Here is a 16,503-nt window from a genome sequence, read left to right as displayed (position 1 = left end):
TTGAAACAAGATTACTGTTCACATGGCCAACTGTACGTTGCATGCTCAAGAGTAAGCTCAGCGCACAGCTTGGTCATATTATAACCGGAGGGCCGAACTCACAATGTGGTATACAAAGAGATCCTTAACAAATAATTATTGGTATATTTCCCCTCAGTTTAAAAAGGTTTAATTTTCGTCTTAATAAAACTTTTAAGGCAGTAGTTTGCCGCTGCGAAGCGCGTTTATTTTGCAATATATATATATATAGATATAGATATAATGTGTGTGTGTGTGTGTGTATGTATAGATATATAGATATACAGATAGATAGATAGATACATATATATATATATATAATGTGTGTGTGTGTATGTATGTATGTGTATATATATATATATATATATATGACAGCAACACTCATAACAGTGACAAAACAATTATGTTGACATTCATGTTACGTTATTTTCAAAATGTTTCCTTTAATTTTTCATTACTTCTTTAACACACTACTTCTCCGCTGCGGAAGCGCGGGTATTTTGCTAGTACAGTATATAGCATTGTAGAAACCAAATAAATAAACAAGATTACAACAGTGAATTCAGAGAAAAAAACAAAGCTACGTTCCTGTATATTGAGATCTGAAGGAAATAAAGTTGCTATAGCTGTCATAATTATTTTTTAAGAGAATCAATGACATTATTATTCTTATCTAAATTTAATTTGTTTTTCTTGTGCTTGTAACTACATTTTTGACATGTTGTGAAGTACTCTGAGCTACACCCTTTGTTTTTGCCATTGTAAAGATTATTGCTTTAAGGAGTACATAATTTAACAAGGTATTTTTCTGTTTTTTGATACATTTTCATTTTGTTGGTATGTTTCTCCACCACCCACTAATTTAAATGTTTCGATGTATGTATACATATCTTATTTAAAAAAAATGTCCCTTTTCTTGTAGATGCTGTTTATTTCATCAGGAAAACAAATGATTTCACCGAAAGACTTTCCAACGAGATAGACACGAAATCCCTTTTATTTTCACTATATTTCCATCCATGAATTATAACTTGATATTACAGTTAGGTTCATATATATTTGAACAGAGACAACTTTTTTCTAATTTTGGTTCTGTACATTACCACAATGAATTTTAAACGAAACAACTCAGATGCAGTTGAAGTGCAGACATTCAACTTTAATTCAGTGGGTTGAACAAAAAGATTCCATAAAAATGTGAGGCAACTAAAGCATTTTTTTAACACAATCCCTTCATTTCAGGGGCTCAAAAGTAATTGGCCAATTGACTCAAAGGCTATTTAATGGACAGGTGTGGGCAAATCCGTCATTATGTCATTATCAATTAAGCAGATAAAAGGCCTGGGGCCTCATGTATAACGGCGTGTGTACAACTGGCACTATAACATGGCGTAAGCACAAAAGCCGAAATGTGCTTACGCACAGAAAAATCCAGATGCAGGAATCTGTGCGTACTCCAACTTCCACGTTCTTCCGCTACATAAATCCCGATCAGCGTGAAAAGTAACGTCCCAACTCCTCCCAGAATTACGCCTCTTTGAATATGCAAATGAATATAAATCGCCCTTAAGCTCAGCCTTCTGTGAAAAGACAATGGGAAAAGCACAGGGGAAAATATAAGAATTTCAGCGAATACCAAGTGGAGGCAAAGGAAAAACATACTATTTGTTCAAATAAACCGTGTAATCAACAAATGGAAGTTGATCGAGTGACATAGCGTGTTGGAGAAACATGAAAGCTCACGTTCACAAAATCGCACAGTGCCGGAAATAAAAAAGAAGTCACATATCAAAGTTGCCGTGAAAAGGCGAGTTGTAGCCCACAGTCTGAGTGTCATATGAAAGCTTATTAGCGTACAGAGAAAAAAAAGGCACACAGTGGGGAAAAAGCACGAAATGTCAACTTCAATCTCGACATTTCCACTTTAATCACGTAGTTTATTTTGTCATTAAAGAAGAACATAATAAACTTCATCTTAAAATCATTTAACACTAGAATTACCAGAGCCTAAGAAAAAACTCGTAAATCCGTCCCACCTTAAATCGCTTTTTAAATCCCTTCACACCTCTCCGCCAGCATCCTTTGTCCATTAAATGTGCTGATAAAGAGAAGCTAGAAGCAGCCGGCTATTCCATCCCCCCACCAATTTAGAACGTGCACGAACTTCTCTCAGCTCATGCCTTGATTGTGTATCTGGGAGTGAAGTGAAGTTTTACAGTGGAAATAATAAATCGCTGTTTGGAACACACGCATTTCATGTCTGTTCCGTTTCTACAGTAATCTGTGTAAACACATTGTTAAAACAGAAACGTTTTTTATATTCTAGTAGTAGATGACAAAATGTAGGCATAAACTATACAATGCATGAAGCCTGAAGTCCAAATATCAAAGAAACATTTTCACAAAAGGTACAAATATAACACAATTGGGCTTTTATTCAAAAATATAACTGCAGAAACAAAAAGCCGCCTTAACATGTGACATTGACACCCATTTATTATGACTGCCTCCGTGGCGCAATAGAATCAGCTGATGACTGGGAATCAAAAGGTTGCGAGTTTGATCCTGTACCACTCCGTTTTGAGAAGTAAACTGCTCTTAGTCTTACTATTTTAGAATAAAAGCATTCATTTGATTTCAGTCTGTAAAAGCCGGTGTAATTTATGATCCTTGTAAAGGTTAGCTTTGTTTTTTTTTTATTCACTTTTCATTCTCTCAGTCGCGTTCAGAATCAATCCATACAACCCCATCTGACACGGCTGTTTTCACTAAAGACGCGCTATAGCTCTGCAGTGTACCACGATGCATACTAACATCGCCCCCCTCCCCCCACAAAGGGTTCTGACACACAAACGCTGGCAAATCTGCCTTCTTCATATCTCACCGTTACTTGATTTTCTTTTTATTCAGTTTTATTGAGTGTTCCTATCAGTCCCCGCACGTTGCTGTATGCTGTTTCTTTTGTACTCCAGGACATGCAGAGGAGAGAATGGTAAAGAGCAGTAACTTCGGCGCTATATGCAATCATCAGACACTCCCCATCTGCCCGTGTCGCTCAAACACAGGAACATATGTTGGTGTAAAAGTATAACAAAAGCGCACTTTTACTCAAGTGCACTTTTTCCATCGCCTTTTCCTGTAAGAAGCAATGTACACGCTTCTCTCTATGCTGTGGTTTCTATTACACACCTGAAAGATAATATATGTGAAAACATCATCGCACTAATGCAATATTATTTGAAAATGAACAGTGTCAGGTCGGGTGTGAATTTATGCAGGAACTGGAAATTCTCTGATGTGGGACCTTCCCCCAGGGAAGAAAGTACAGTGTCAGGTGCTCATTCAGTGTAATAGGAACCATAGCACAGAGAGGTGTGTACACTGCAACAAGTACACGTGTCGTAAATGTAGGAAGGACGGTCCTTGGGTGTGTGGGAACTGTTAATATTTAAATGTGATGATTTTATATAGCACGGAATGGAAATCAGCACTTCTTAGCATTGCACCATGCCAGCTGTCGTATCAATCGCCTACTGTAACTTGCTTTCTTTTTTCTTCGATTATACAGGTAGTCTTGAATAAAAGTGCACTTGTTTTGTTATACTTTTACACCAACATATGTTCCTGTGTTTGAGCATGCTCAAACGGGCATACTCAACAAATACACGTGTAATGCCACGAAAATTGCACGCAGACACTTCATTTCGCAAACATTGGTACGAGAATGCAGTCACAAGTACACTGCAGAGCTATAGCGCGTCTTTATGTGAAAACAGCCGTGTCAGATGGGGTTGTATGGATTGATTCTGAATGCGACTGAGAGAATGAAAGTGAATTAAAAAATAAAAAAAAAACAAAGCTAACCTTTACAAGGATCATTAATTACACCGGCTGTTACAGACTGAAATCAAATGTATACTTTTATTCTAAAATAGTAAGACTAAGAGGACTTTACTTCTCAAAACAGAGTAGTGCAGGTTCGAACTCGCGACCTTTTGATTCCCAGTCAGCTGCTGATTCTATTGCACCACGGAGGAAGTCATAAAAAATGGGTGTCAATGTCGTATGTTAAGGCGGCTTTTTGTTTCTGCAGTTATATTTTTGAATAAAAGCGCAATTGTTGTGTTATATTTGTACCTTTTGTGAAAATGTTTCTTTGATATTTGGACTTCAGGCTTCACACATTGTATAGTTTATGCCTACATTTTGTCATCTACTACTAGAATATAAAAAACGTTTCTGTTTTAACAATGTGTTTACACAGATTACTGTAGAAACAGAACAGACATGAAATGCGTGTGTTCCAAACAACAATCTATTATTTCCACTCTAAAACTTCACTTCACTCCTAGATACTCAATCAAGGCATGAGCTGAGAGAAGTTTGTGCACGTTCTAAATTGGTGGGGGAATGGAATAGCCGGCTGCTTCTAGCTTCTCTTTATCAGCACATTTAGAGGACAAAGGACGCTGGCGGAGAGGTGTGAAGGGATTTAAGAAGCAGTGGGACGGATTTACGAGTTTTTTTGTAGGTTCTGGTAATTCTAGTGTTAATTAACCAGTTTCTCAAATCACATTGTAATTAAAGTAGCACGTCAAATGCTTTGTTTTGTATTTGATCTTCTATGTGCTCTGTGTGTGTGAATCACTACTTGCTTCTTAAACCGGCTCTCTTCCTCCAACTGGACACAGAATCCATTACATTTGTGATATTACAGCTCACTGAATAATTAAAATACTGAGATGTATACGTGATATTATTTTCATGATGATAAGAGTTAAAGCACGTTATTAAACATGAGTTTCACGGTGCAGTGATTGTGCATGACCTTCAATGAAATAATTTATTGCAGCAGTACTCAGGGGCGGCTCTAGGCGTGTGGTGGCACTGGGCAGAGGAAGAATCGGTGGCTCCTTCGCCCGCCAATGTCAGTAAGGCAGCTTATGCACGGTGGATGGCCACGTCTGTTGCACACACTGCATATCCGCCTCGTGCTCATGACACAAGCATTTAACTTTTGCCGAAATTTGTCGCATGTTTTTAGCTGTGTTGTTATTTTCTTTCTGTTTTATATTCAACTAGCAAAATACCCGCGATTCGCAGCGGAGAAGTAGTGTGTTAAAGAAGTAATGAAAAATTAAAGGAAACATTTTGAAAATAACGTAACATGAATGTCAACGTAATTGTTTTGTCACTGTTATGAGTGTTGCTGTCATATATATATATATATATATACACATACATACATACACACACACACACATTATATATATATATATATATATCTGTATCTATCTATCTATCTGTATATCTATATATCTATATATATATATACACATACACACACATTATATCTATATATCTATATAAATATATATATATATATATACATACACACACACACACATTATATCTATATCTATATATATATATATTGCAAAATACCCGCGCTTCGCAGCGGCAAACTACTGCCTTAAAAGTTTTATTAAGACGAAAATTAAACCTTTTTAAACTGAGGGGAAATATACCAATAATTATTTGTTAAGGATCTCTTTGTATACCACATTGTGAGTTCGGCCCTCTGGTTATAATATGACCAAGCTGTGCGCTGAGCTTACTCTTGAGCATGCAACGTACAGTTGGCCATGTGAACAGTAATCTTGTTTCAAATCTAACAGCTTGGATTGCTGCTGTCATAATCGGTTTGAGTTTCATGGTTTGTTTCAAGTACGACAGTATTTGCAGGACTTGTGTTGAAGTGACATTTGGCATCTGTCAAGCGTTGTAAGCATTTAACTGGTTTCATCGATAACTTCACATCCAGCTTTTGAGAATTTAAACATTCATAAACATCAAAGTGTCCACTACTGAAATCGTCACCTGTGAATCTAAGCTGTTTAAGAGGTATTGGCGGTTGTCCAAAGGTGTAAAATATTTGGCCATTTCGGTACACTTGAAAGCAACAACCGAACAATTCAGCGGCAGCCATCAACTCACATGCAGAACCATAGGTGAAGGGCTTAAGCATTTCACTCTTATAGTGCTCCTGTGTAGTATAATTATCTCCTGTACCGTCATCAGTCCACACCTTGAACCTGTCCCAGTCATTCAATACATAAGACACAATGTTTCTCCAGATATCAAGAGTGAGCCTGATATGGCCGTGCAATATGTAACACATAGAATGGAAAAGATAGGTGCCATCTCCGGGCATGGAAACCACTCAGTAAGTGACAGTTCTTTGATCGATGGTGATCACCTCGATAGACATGTTAATGCGGGTACGGTTGGAATGATAAAGGAAATGGGTACCTGAACAATGTAAAGTAATTCTAAAATACCTATACAATAACTATAATCGTAATAAATGAACAATAAAACAGCGGAGAAGCCGTGGATTAAATAAAAAGGCTGTAGTTATCAGCAGGGAGATGTGAATCCCGTGGCGAAGCAAGGAAGGGAATGAAGAGACTGGAGCGACGGACGGCCTTATATACAGTAGGCAGGCAGCCAACAATGTGGGAGGCGCTGGGATGGGGGACCCAACGCCGCCTCACACTGTGACTGAGCTGCAGGCTATGGACATATATATGTACATAAGTAGGATTCAGTTAGCGTTGGGAACCCGCGTACCAAATTTCTTGAAGATAGGCCCATAGGTAACAGAGACTGTTGAAAAGTTCAATATGGCTGCCAACAGTGGCATCATACCACCGAAAGAAGTACCAAATTTCAGCCTTCTACCTACACAGGAATTTGTAGAATTAGCGACGTTGGAAAGTTCAGTATGGCGGCTGACAGTGGCGTCATACCACCGAAATAAGTACGTACATTGCTTTCGGTTAGTGTAGGGAAGCCTACCAAATTTCGTGAAGAAGGGGCCATAAATAAGAAAGTTCAACATGGGGGACGTTGTTGACCATTATGACCGTTACGTGTAGAATTTCGCAATTAAATCTCTTAACTTTTGTAAATAAGCCGTAAGGAATGAGCCTTCCAAATTTCAGCCTTCTACCTACACGGGAAGTTGGAGAATTAGTGATGTTGGAAAGTTCAATATGGCAGCTGACAGTTGCGTCATACCACCGAAATAAGTATGTACATTGGTTTCGGTTAGCGCAGGGAAGCCGCCTACCAAAATATCATGAAGATGGGGCCATGAATAAGAAAGTTCAACGTGGCGGACGTTGTTGACTGTTATGACCATTATGCGTAGAATTTCGAAATAAAACCTGCTTAACTTTTGTAAGTAAGCCGTAAGGAATGAGCCTTCCAAATTTCAGCCTTCTACCTACACGGGAAGTTGGAGAATTAGTGACATTGGAAAGTTCAATATGCCGGCTGACAGTGGCGTCATACCACCGAAATAAGTATGTACATTGGTTTTGGTTAGCGCAGGGAAGCCGCCTACCAAATTTCGTGAAGATGGGGCCATGAATAAGAAAGTTCAACATGGCGGACGTTGTTGACAGTTTTGACCGTTATGCGTCGAATTTCGAAATGAAACCTGCTTAACTTTTGTAAGTAAGCTGTAAGGAATGAGCCTGCACAATTTCAGCCTTCTACCTACACGGGAAGTTGGAGAATTAGTGACGTTTGTAAAATTCAATATGGCGGCCGACAGTGGCGTCATACCATCGAAATATGTACGTACATCGGTTTTGGTTAGTGCAGGGAAGCCACCTACCAAATTTCGTGTAGATGGGTTCAGCCTTCTACCTACACGGGAAGTTGGAAAATTAGTGATGTTGGAAAGTTCAATATGGCGGCCGACAGTGGCGTAATACCATCGAAATAAGTACGTACATCGGTTTCGGTTAGCGCAGGGAAGCCGCCTACCAAATTTCGTGAAGATGGGGCCATGAATAAGAAAGTTCAACATGGCAGACGTTGTTGACCGTTTTGACCGTTATGCGTAGAATTTCGAAATGAAACCTGCTTAACTTTTGTAAGTAAGCTGTAAGGAATGAGCCTGCGCAATTTCAGCCTTCTACCTACACGGGAAGTTGGAAAATTAGTGATGTTGGAAAGTTCAATATGGCGGCCGACAGTGGCGTCATACCATCGAAATAAGTACGTACATCGGTTTCGGTTAGCGCAGGGAAGCCCCCTACCAAATTTCGTGAAGATGGGGCCATAAATAAGGAAGTTCAACATGGCGAACTTTGTTGACCGTTATCGACCGTTATGACCGTTACGCATAGAATTTCGAAATAAAACGTACTTAACTTTTGTATGTAAGCTGTAAGGAATAAGCCTGCCAAATTTCAGCCTTCTACCTACATGGGAAATTGGAGAATTAGTGATGAGTCAGTGAGTGAGTCAGTCAGTCAGTCAGTGAGTGAGTGAGGGCTTTGCCTTTTATTAGTATAGATATATATTTGCGTAGCCGCCACTGCAGTCCCAATCACCACACAATCAGCTCTTTAATAGAAGTTAAGTAATCTGTAGAGAGCGCCGATTCTTCAAAACGTTTTAAGGAACATTGAAATATCTTCGTAGTACATGTTTAATTATTCTATTCTTAACGACACTCCCAGTGAAGAGTATAGATTATTTAAATGAAGTTAAAGTTTTATCTGTATAATATAATAAAAATATTTTGCTGCATTTCACCTTAAAAATGATATTGTCATCATATGTAAATACGCGCTTTAAAAAGTGGCTCAGGTTGTGTGATATAACTGTAGTGCAAGTTTACAGTGGGGTGATTGTAATTATAAATACAAACAGTTCTACAAGGTGCAATTGATTGAGTGTGTTTATAGTTCTTGGGATGAAACTGTTTCTGAACCGCAAGGTCCGTACAGGAAAGGCTTTGAGACGTTTTGCTGTGACTGAGACAGCGTGTACTTGAAGCTGTATACCGATAATTCTCTTTCCGATCAGCTGCTGCTGTGATTCACATGCAGATACAGTGATATAAATATTCCGAGTGGTGCAGTGAGAGTAATATGGAAAAAGATGATCCGCTGTGGCAACTCCTAACGGGAGCAGCTGAAAGAAGAAGGTGCAGTTAGAATAACAACGCTAAAGCAGTTATGGTATTTGGAATACTATGGCTATTCCCTGGACCATTATATTGTTACAAGTTAATTACAATCAGATGCATTACACTAATAAACAATATGCAGTTAGTTTCAGTGTATTTATAAAGCCGCGTTTGGAAAAAAAGGTATAACCACTCAGGAGCAGTTGCACTGCTTTGACGCTGGGTGCCGCCAGTCTGCAAAACCGAGCGGAGAACTTGCGTACAACAAGGTATGAGGTACCGTGGAAAAGTGCGTGGCTTTACGCCAAGTGTAGGTTTTATACATCGCGATTTGAACGTGGAAAAGTTCTTACGCAACATTTCTGTGCATACGCATCGTTTATACATGAGGCCCCTGGGGTTGATTTGAGGTGTGGTGCTTGCATGTGGAAGATTTTGCTGTGAACAGACAACATGCGGTCAAAGGAGCTCTCCATGCAGGTGAAAGAAGCCATCCTTAAGCTGCGAAAACAGAAAAAACCCATCTGAGAAATTGCTACAATATTACGAGTGGCAAAATCTACAGTTTGGTAAATCCTGAGAAAGAAAGCAAGCACTGATGAACTCAGCAACGAAAAAAGATCTGGACGTCCACGGAAGACAACAGTGGTGGATGATTGCAGAATCATTTCCATGGTAAAGAGAAACCCCTTCACAACAGCCAACCAAGTGAGCAACACTCTCCAGGGGGTAGGCATATCAATATCCATGTCTACCATAAAGAGAAGACTGCATGAAAGTAAATACAGAGGGTGGACTGCAAGGTGCAAGCCACTCATAAGCCTCAAGAATAGAAAGGCTAGATTGGAGTTTGCTAAAGAACACCTTAAAGAGCGGGCACAGTTCTGGAAAAACATTCTTTAGACAGATGAAACCAAGATCAACTTCTACCAGAATGACGGCAAGAAAAAAGTATGGACACGGCGTGGAACAGCTTATTATCCAAAGCATACCACATCATCTGTACAACACGGTGGAGGCAGTGTGATGGCTTGGGCGTTCCTGGCTGCTAGTGGCACTGGGACACTAGTGTTTATTGATGATGTGACTCAGGACAGAAGCAGCCGAATGAATTCTGAGGTGTTCAAAGACATACTGTCTGCTCAAATCCAGGTAAATGCAGTCAAATTGTTTGGCCGCTGTTTCATGATACAGATGAACAATGACCCAAAACATACAGCCAAAGGAACCCAGGAGTTTATTAAAGCAAAGAAGTTGAAAATTCTTGAATGGCCAAGTCAATCACCTGATCTTAACCCAATTGAGCATGCATTTCACTTGTTGAAGACTAAACTTCGGACAGAAAGGCACACAAACAAACAGCAACTGAAAGCCGCTGCAGTAAAGGCCTGGCAGAGCATTAAAAAGGAGGAAACCCGGCATCAGGTGATGTCCATGAATTTAAGACTTCAGCCTGTCATTGCCAGCAAAGGGTTTTCAACCAAGTATTAGAAATGAACATTTTATTTCCAGTTATTTAATTTGTCCAATTACTTTTGAGCCCCTGAAATAAAGGGATTGTGTTAAAAAAATACTTTAGTTCCCTCACATTTTTATGCAATCGTTTTGTTCACCCCACTGGATTAAAGCTGAAAGTCTGCACTTCAACTTTATCTGAGTTGTTTCATTTAAAATTCATTGTGGTAATGTACAGAACCAAAATTAGAAAAAAGTTGTCTCTGTCTAAATATTTATGGACCTAACTGTAGATTCTGAATCCCAAGCATTTCCCTTGGTGCTATAGGCATCAAAGAATACCAGAAAGCTTAAAGTTTATTTAAAAGTTCTCTGAATGTCTTTTATAAGGAAATCAATATGTACTTGTGCTTCTGATGCTGTATGTCCCAATATGATCTAAACCTAGAGGGTCCTCACCTCCCCCTATCAACCTGTTGTTGACAAGTTCAGAAACTTGTCCATGCTTTTATCACGTCCCGCATTGATTATTGTAACTCGCTGCTGGCAGGTGCCTCTTATAATTTTATATCACAGCTCAAGTTGATTCAAAACTCTGCTGCAAGAGTCCTTACATGAACCAGCAACAGTGAGCACATCACACCCATCCTGCTTCGCCTTCACTGGCTCTCTGTGTCTTACAGGATTGAATATAAAATTCTATTAATAACCTACAAAGCTTGAAAATGGCCTTGCACCGGACTACATCAGTGACATTCTAAATCACTATGCTCCTGTTCACCTACTAAGGTCCTCTGATTCTGGTAATCTTGTTGTGCCTCACACTAACCTACCCTCTATGGGTGACAGAGCCTTCAGCTCCATAGCACCCAGACTTTAGAATGACATCCTGAAATTAATTACATCAACTGAATCTATTCATTCTTTTAAAAAACAACTTAAAACCAGAGGTGGGTAGAGTAGCCAAAAATTGTACTCAAGTAAGAGTAGCGTTACTCTTAAGTAAAAAGTAGTCAACCAAAAAATTACTAAAGTAAGAGTAAAAAAGTACTTGGTGAAAAGACTACTCAAGTACTGTTTGATCATAATAAATTATTTATTTTTTAGAAATGTTGTAATAAGACAGACAAAAATATAAAATAATGTGCAAATTCTGCTATTTCCAAATAATAAAATAAAAAATGAGTAGAAATAAATAACATCTTTACAAAATAAAGATGCACAAATAACACAAAGTTCCAAATCTCAGTTTTTCACATCAAAGCTTTTGAAGCCAATACCTACAGTAGGTAACATGTATGTTTGAACAGTGCAAACTACTTACAGTGACAAGATATACTGTACACCAGGGGTGCCCAATACGTCGATCACGATCGACCGGTAGATAGGGAAGGTAGTGCAGGGGGATCGCGTTGCATTCAAAAAAATTTTTTTTTAAATGTTAGTCTATCATATATCCTCCCTATAGCATTTGCCACTTGAATGACATACAGGGTTACCAGTCTGAGATTTCTTTTCTTCTAACACAATGGTCATCCCGCACGCATGATCAAACGCGCGAGCTACTACAAAACTCCGGCTATCTAAGTGATCTAGTTAGCCTTCCAATTTATATTTACTTAAGAAGGGAATTTAAAAAAAAATTGTTGGTGTTGGATGTGGAATTGAAAGAGGATTTTTTTCTCTCACAATGGCACAATCCAAGTGCATTTGTCTGATCTGTCAATTTATCATTGCTATTCCAAAGAAGGAAAATGTGGAAAGGCACTTTTGAACTGGAGCCCATATTACATCAGTTGCAGACTGCACTTTATTTATATTATCTTTGCTTGGAGATAGCACTTCCATAATTCTGTTTTCCTAGGCACTCAGTCACTTGTGATTTTGCAAATATCTAAACCTGTTCACTTGCACAAACCTTTGGATCAAGAAATTTAGCATTTTTGATTTTGGTTTATGTGAAATCTAAATGGGTCCTAAAAGACTCAAGACTCTGAAAGTCTATATAGTAACAGCCGGAGACAACTGCCTTGAGGATCATAAGGTTTTTTTCTTCTTCTTTTATTTAACTGACTTTTCTTTAATATATACTTTTAGTAAGTGGATTTATTAAAATAGATGGTGTTAGATTTCCTTATTGATATAATAGCAACTCTGCTTGTTTGCTTTTTTGTAATGTAGACAATTAAAAAGTGTAATGGTTAAGACTGCTGAATGTTCTGATGCTGAAAATATTTTCTACTGCAGTATTTTAAGAAATGATACTTTTCTTAATGAATTTTGTTGTCATGTCACCAAAAACCCCTGAGGCAACTTGTGCATTTTTAGTTAACAATTCATTTTGATTGAGGTGATTTTTCCTGCCATAAAGTACCTTTAGGGCCTGTGAAAATATCAGCATTTATGTGCCACCTTGATAAGCAGTTCAAAGCACTGAGTTAATTTTTTTAAACAGAATTATGATGTTCTTTTCCTTTTGCTCTTTATGATTTCTTAAAGTGCACTCCACATACTGTGTGACCCATTTAGTAATGGGTGTGCTGACGCAGTGTTAAGCAAAATTCTTACTTTTCACATTCAACACCATAATTCAATCGTAAACAGTCCTGTGTATTTAAATATAACAAATATACTTAAAAGAATAAACACTAAAAATTCGCAACAACATTCTTACGATGAAGAAGGATCTGGGATTTTTCTTCATAGTAAAGACTATGTAAAGACATAATAAAGTGAGTCAGCTAATATTGCTAATATAAGCTAATATAAGGATGTATCTCCACATATATATACAGTATATACAGTATGTATTTTTTGTTTTCGGTTTGACTTCTACAAGATTGTGCTATTTTTCTGTAAACTATTGTATGTCAGTTGTTCTTCTCCCACTTCTCTTTTCATGATCTAAATTATATGCCTTTTTGAATTATACCTTAGGGAAGGTTGTTCCTGTTATATAATAAATGTCATAGTAATATTCTCAACTCTGCATAGGTGCTGCAGTGGGCTGGCGCCCTGTCTAGGGTTTGTTTTCTGCCTTGTGCCCTGTGTTGGCTGGGATCGGCTCCAGCAGACCTTCGTGACCCTGTAGTTAGGATATAGTGGTTTGGATAATAGATGGATAGATGGCTATGCATAGGAATGAAGAATCATAATGTCTACTTACTGCTATACTATCTTTATCACCTGTAATGCTTGCTTCACATTAATAAGAGCTGGAATCACCATGCAGCAAAGAACGTCTGAGCAATCCATTCCATAAGTCTCTTTTCAAGTAACTCCTATGGAGAAGATATACTCTTGACAGCATACAAGATACAAATACGATAAGTATTTTGGTTGGAAGCACCAAGAGTTTTTAGCCCCTATTCAGGACTGTTTGGAATTTTGACAAAAAATGACAAGAAAACGAGCCACATTGTTCATTTTCAGCATAAAATGTTAAACTCCACAGGCAGTCCATCAGTCTATCAAAAAAGTCTCTCTTTTATACAATATCATTCATTGAATAAACCATACTTTTTTAGGTATTTTAGAAATCAAACATGGATTACATTAAAAAAGAAATGGTAAATGTAACAGCGTTCAATGACATGTCACAATTAAAGGTCAAAATGTACATAAGTAAAGAAGAATAAGCTGAATGGCACAGAGTAGTAAATGAACAACTCAAGATAATATGCTAAAAACAGGATCAGCTAAGTTGTTGCATAATGAGAATACTGTCACATTCAGGTTAGTTCAGATGCAAGCATCAGTCTTTCCTCTAAATGGAGCTTGAAGAATAGGCCTATTGACAGAGAATTCCAAATGATTGAGAATCATAAAAATGAGGTGTTTCACTCTTTTGAAAAGACCAATATCAGAGGACTCAGTTGTCTGGTGGTAACAACAACGGCTAATGTGGAGTGGTGAAATTAACACCTTTGTAGATTAGAAAGAGATTTACGGTATGTAATAGGCAAAATTTTGTCAGTCTTTCTGTGAGGGTTGCACAGTTTGTGTCTCTCTGAACAGACTTGTAAGTTTTCACTGCTTAATTATTTTTTTTTATTATATTTATCTTAACTCTATGTATTGCCTATATTTTTTACCCCTTTCATATTTCATAACAAAAGTGGGCAGATGAAGATACAAAAGTGACAACCACAGCTCCACCTCTTTCTCTTGATTAGTAGAAAAAAAGCATATTTTCTGTATGCTGTTTTTACAGCAGACTTAGCCATTACTTCGATGCAGCGGCAAGAGGAACAGCTAGTAAAGTTGATGTATATAAAACACATACAAAAGCAGAGTCTGTCTTATAGCTCTAAAATAAACTGCTCAAAAAAATTAAAGGAACACTTTGAAAACACATCAGATCTCAATGGGAAAAAGAAATTCTCCTGGATATCTATACTGATATAGACTGGGTAATGTGTTAGGAACGAAAGGATGCCACATCGTTTGATGGAAATGAAAATGATCAACCTACAGAGCCCTGAATTCAAAGACGCCCCAGTGGCAGGCTAGTCCATTTTGCCAAAATTTAATTGCCGCAACTCAAAATTGTACGCAGCACTTTGTATGGCCTCTGTGTTCTTGTAAACATGTCTGACAACATCGGTGCATGCTTCTAATGAGATGACAGATGGTGTTGTGGGGGATCTCCTCCCAGATCTGGACCAGGGCATCACTGAGCTCCTGGACAGTCTGAGGTGCAACCTGGTGGCATTGGATGGACCAAAACATAATGTCCCAGAGGTGTTCTATTGGATTTAGGTCAGGAAAGTGTGGTGGCCAGTCAATGGTATCAATTCCTTCATCCTCCAGGAACTGCCTGCATACTCTCACCACATGAGGCCAGGAATTGTCGTGCACCAGGAGCCACTGTACCAGCATAGGGTCTGACAATGGGTCCAAGGATTTCATCCTGATACCTAATGGCAGCCAAGGTGCCTTTGTCAAGCCTGTAGCGGTCTGTGTGACCCTCCATGGATATGCCTCCCCAGACAATCATTAACCCACCACCAAACTGCTCATGCTGAATGATGTTACAGGCAGCATAATGTTCTCCATGGCTTCTCCAGACCCTTTCACTTCTGTCACGTGCTCAGGGTGAACCTGCTCTCATCTGTAAAAAGCACAGGGCACCAGTGGTGCATCTGCCAATTCTGGTATTCTATGGCAAATGCCAATCGAGCTGCATGCTGCTGGGCAGTGAGCTCAGGGCCCATTAGAGGACATGGGGCCCTTGGGTCACCCTCATGAAGTCTTTCTGGTTGTTTGGTCAGAGACATTCACACCAGTGGCCTGCTGGAGGTCATTTTGTAGGGCTCTGGCAGTGCTCATCCTGTTCCTCCTTGCCCAAAGGAGCAGATACCAGTCCTGCTGATGGGTTATGGACCTTCTATGGCCCTCTCCAGCTCTCCTAGAGTAACTGCTTGTCTCCTAGAATCTCCTCCATGCCCTTGAGACTGTGCAGGGAGACACAGCAAACCTTCTGGCAATGACACGTATTGATGTGCCATCCTGGAGAAGTTGGACTACCTGTGCAACCTCTGTAGGGTCCAGGTATCGCCTCATGCTACCAGTAGTGACACTGACTGTAGCCAAATGCAAAACTAGTGAAGAAACAGTCAGAAAAGATGAGCAGGGAAAAATGTCAGTGGCCTCCACCTGTTAAACCATTCCTGTTTTGGGGGTCATCTCATTGTTGCCCCTCTAGTGCATCTGTTGTTAATTTCATTAACACCACAGCAGCTGAAACTGATTAACAACCCCTCTGCTACTTAACTGACCAGATTAATATCCCATAAGTTTCATTGTCTTTATGCTATACTCTGATTAAAAAGTGTTCCTTTAATTCTTTTGAGCAGTATATATTGTAATGCAGCCTAAAAGAAGGAAAACTGTGGGGTCAGAATAATTGCAGCCGCAACCTTATCAGTATGTTATCAAGCACAAGTTGCTATAATTTCAAATTTAGTTAAGGTTTTATTGGAGGAAAAGTAAGCAATATTATTTATGAGTATTACACATTTCTATTGCATACTGTA

The sequence above is a fragment of the Polypterus senegalus genome, chromosome 11 (assembly GCF_016835505.1).
Source record: "Polypterus senegalus isolate Bchr_013 chromosome 11, ASM1683550v1, whole genome shotgun sequence".
Classification (NCBI taxonomy): domain Eukaryota; kingdom Metazoa; phylum Chordata; class Cladistia; order Polypteriformes; family Polypteridae; genus Polypterus; species Polypterus senegalus.
Note: the sequence above shows the minus strand (reverse complement) of the source record.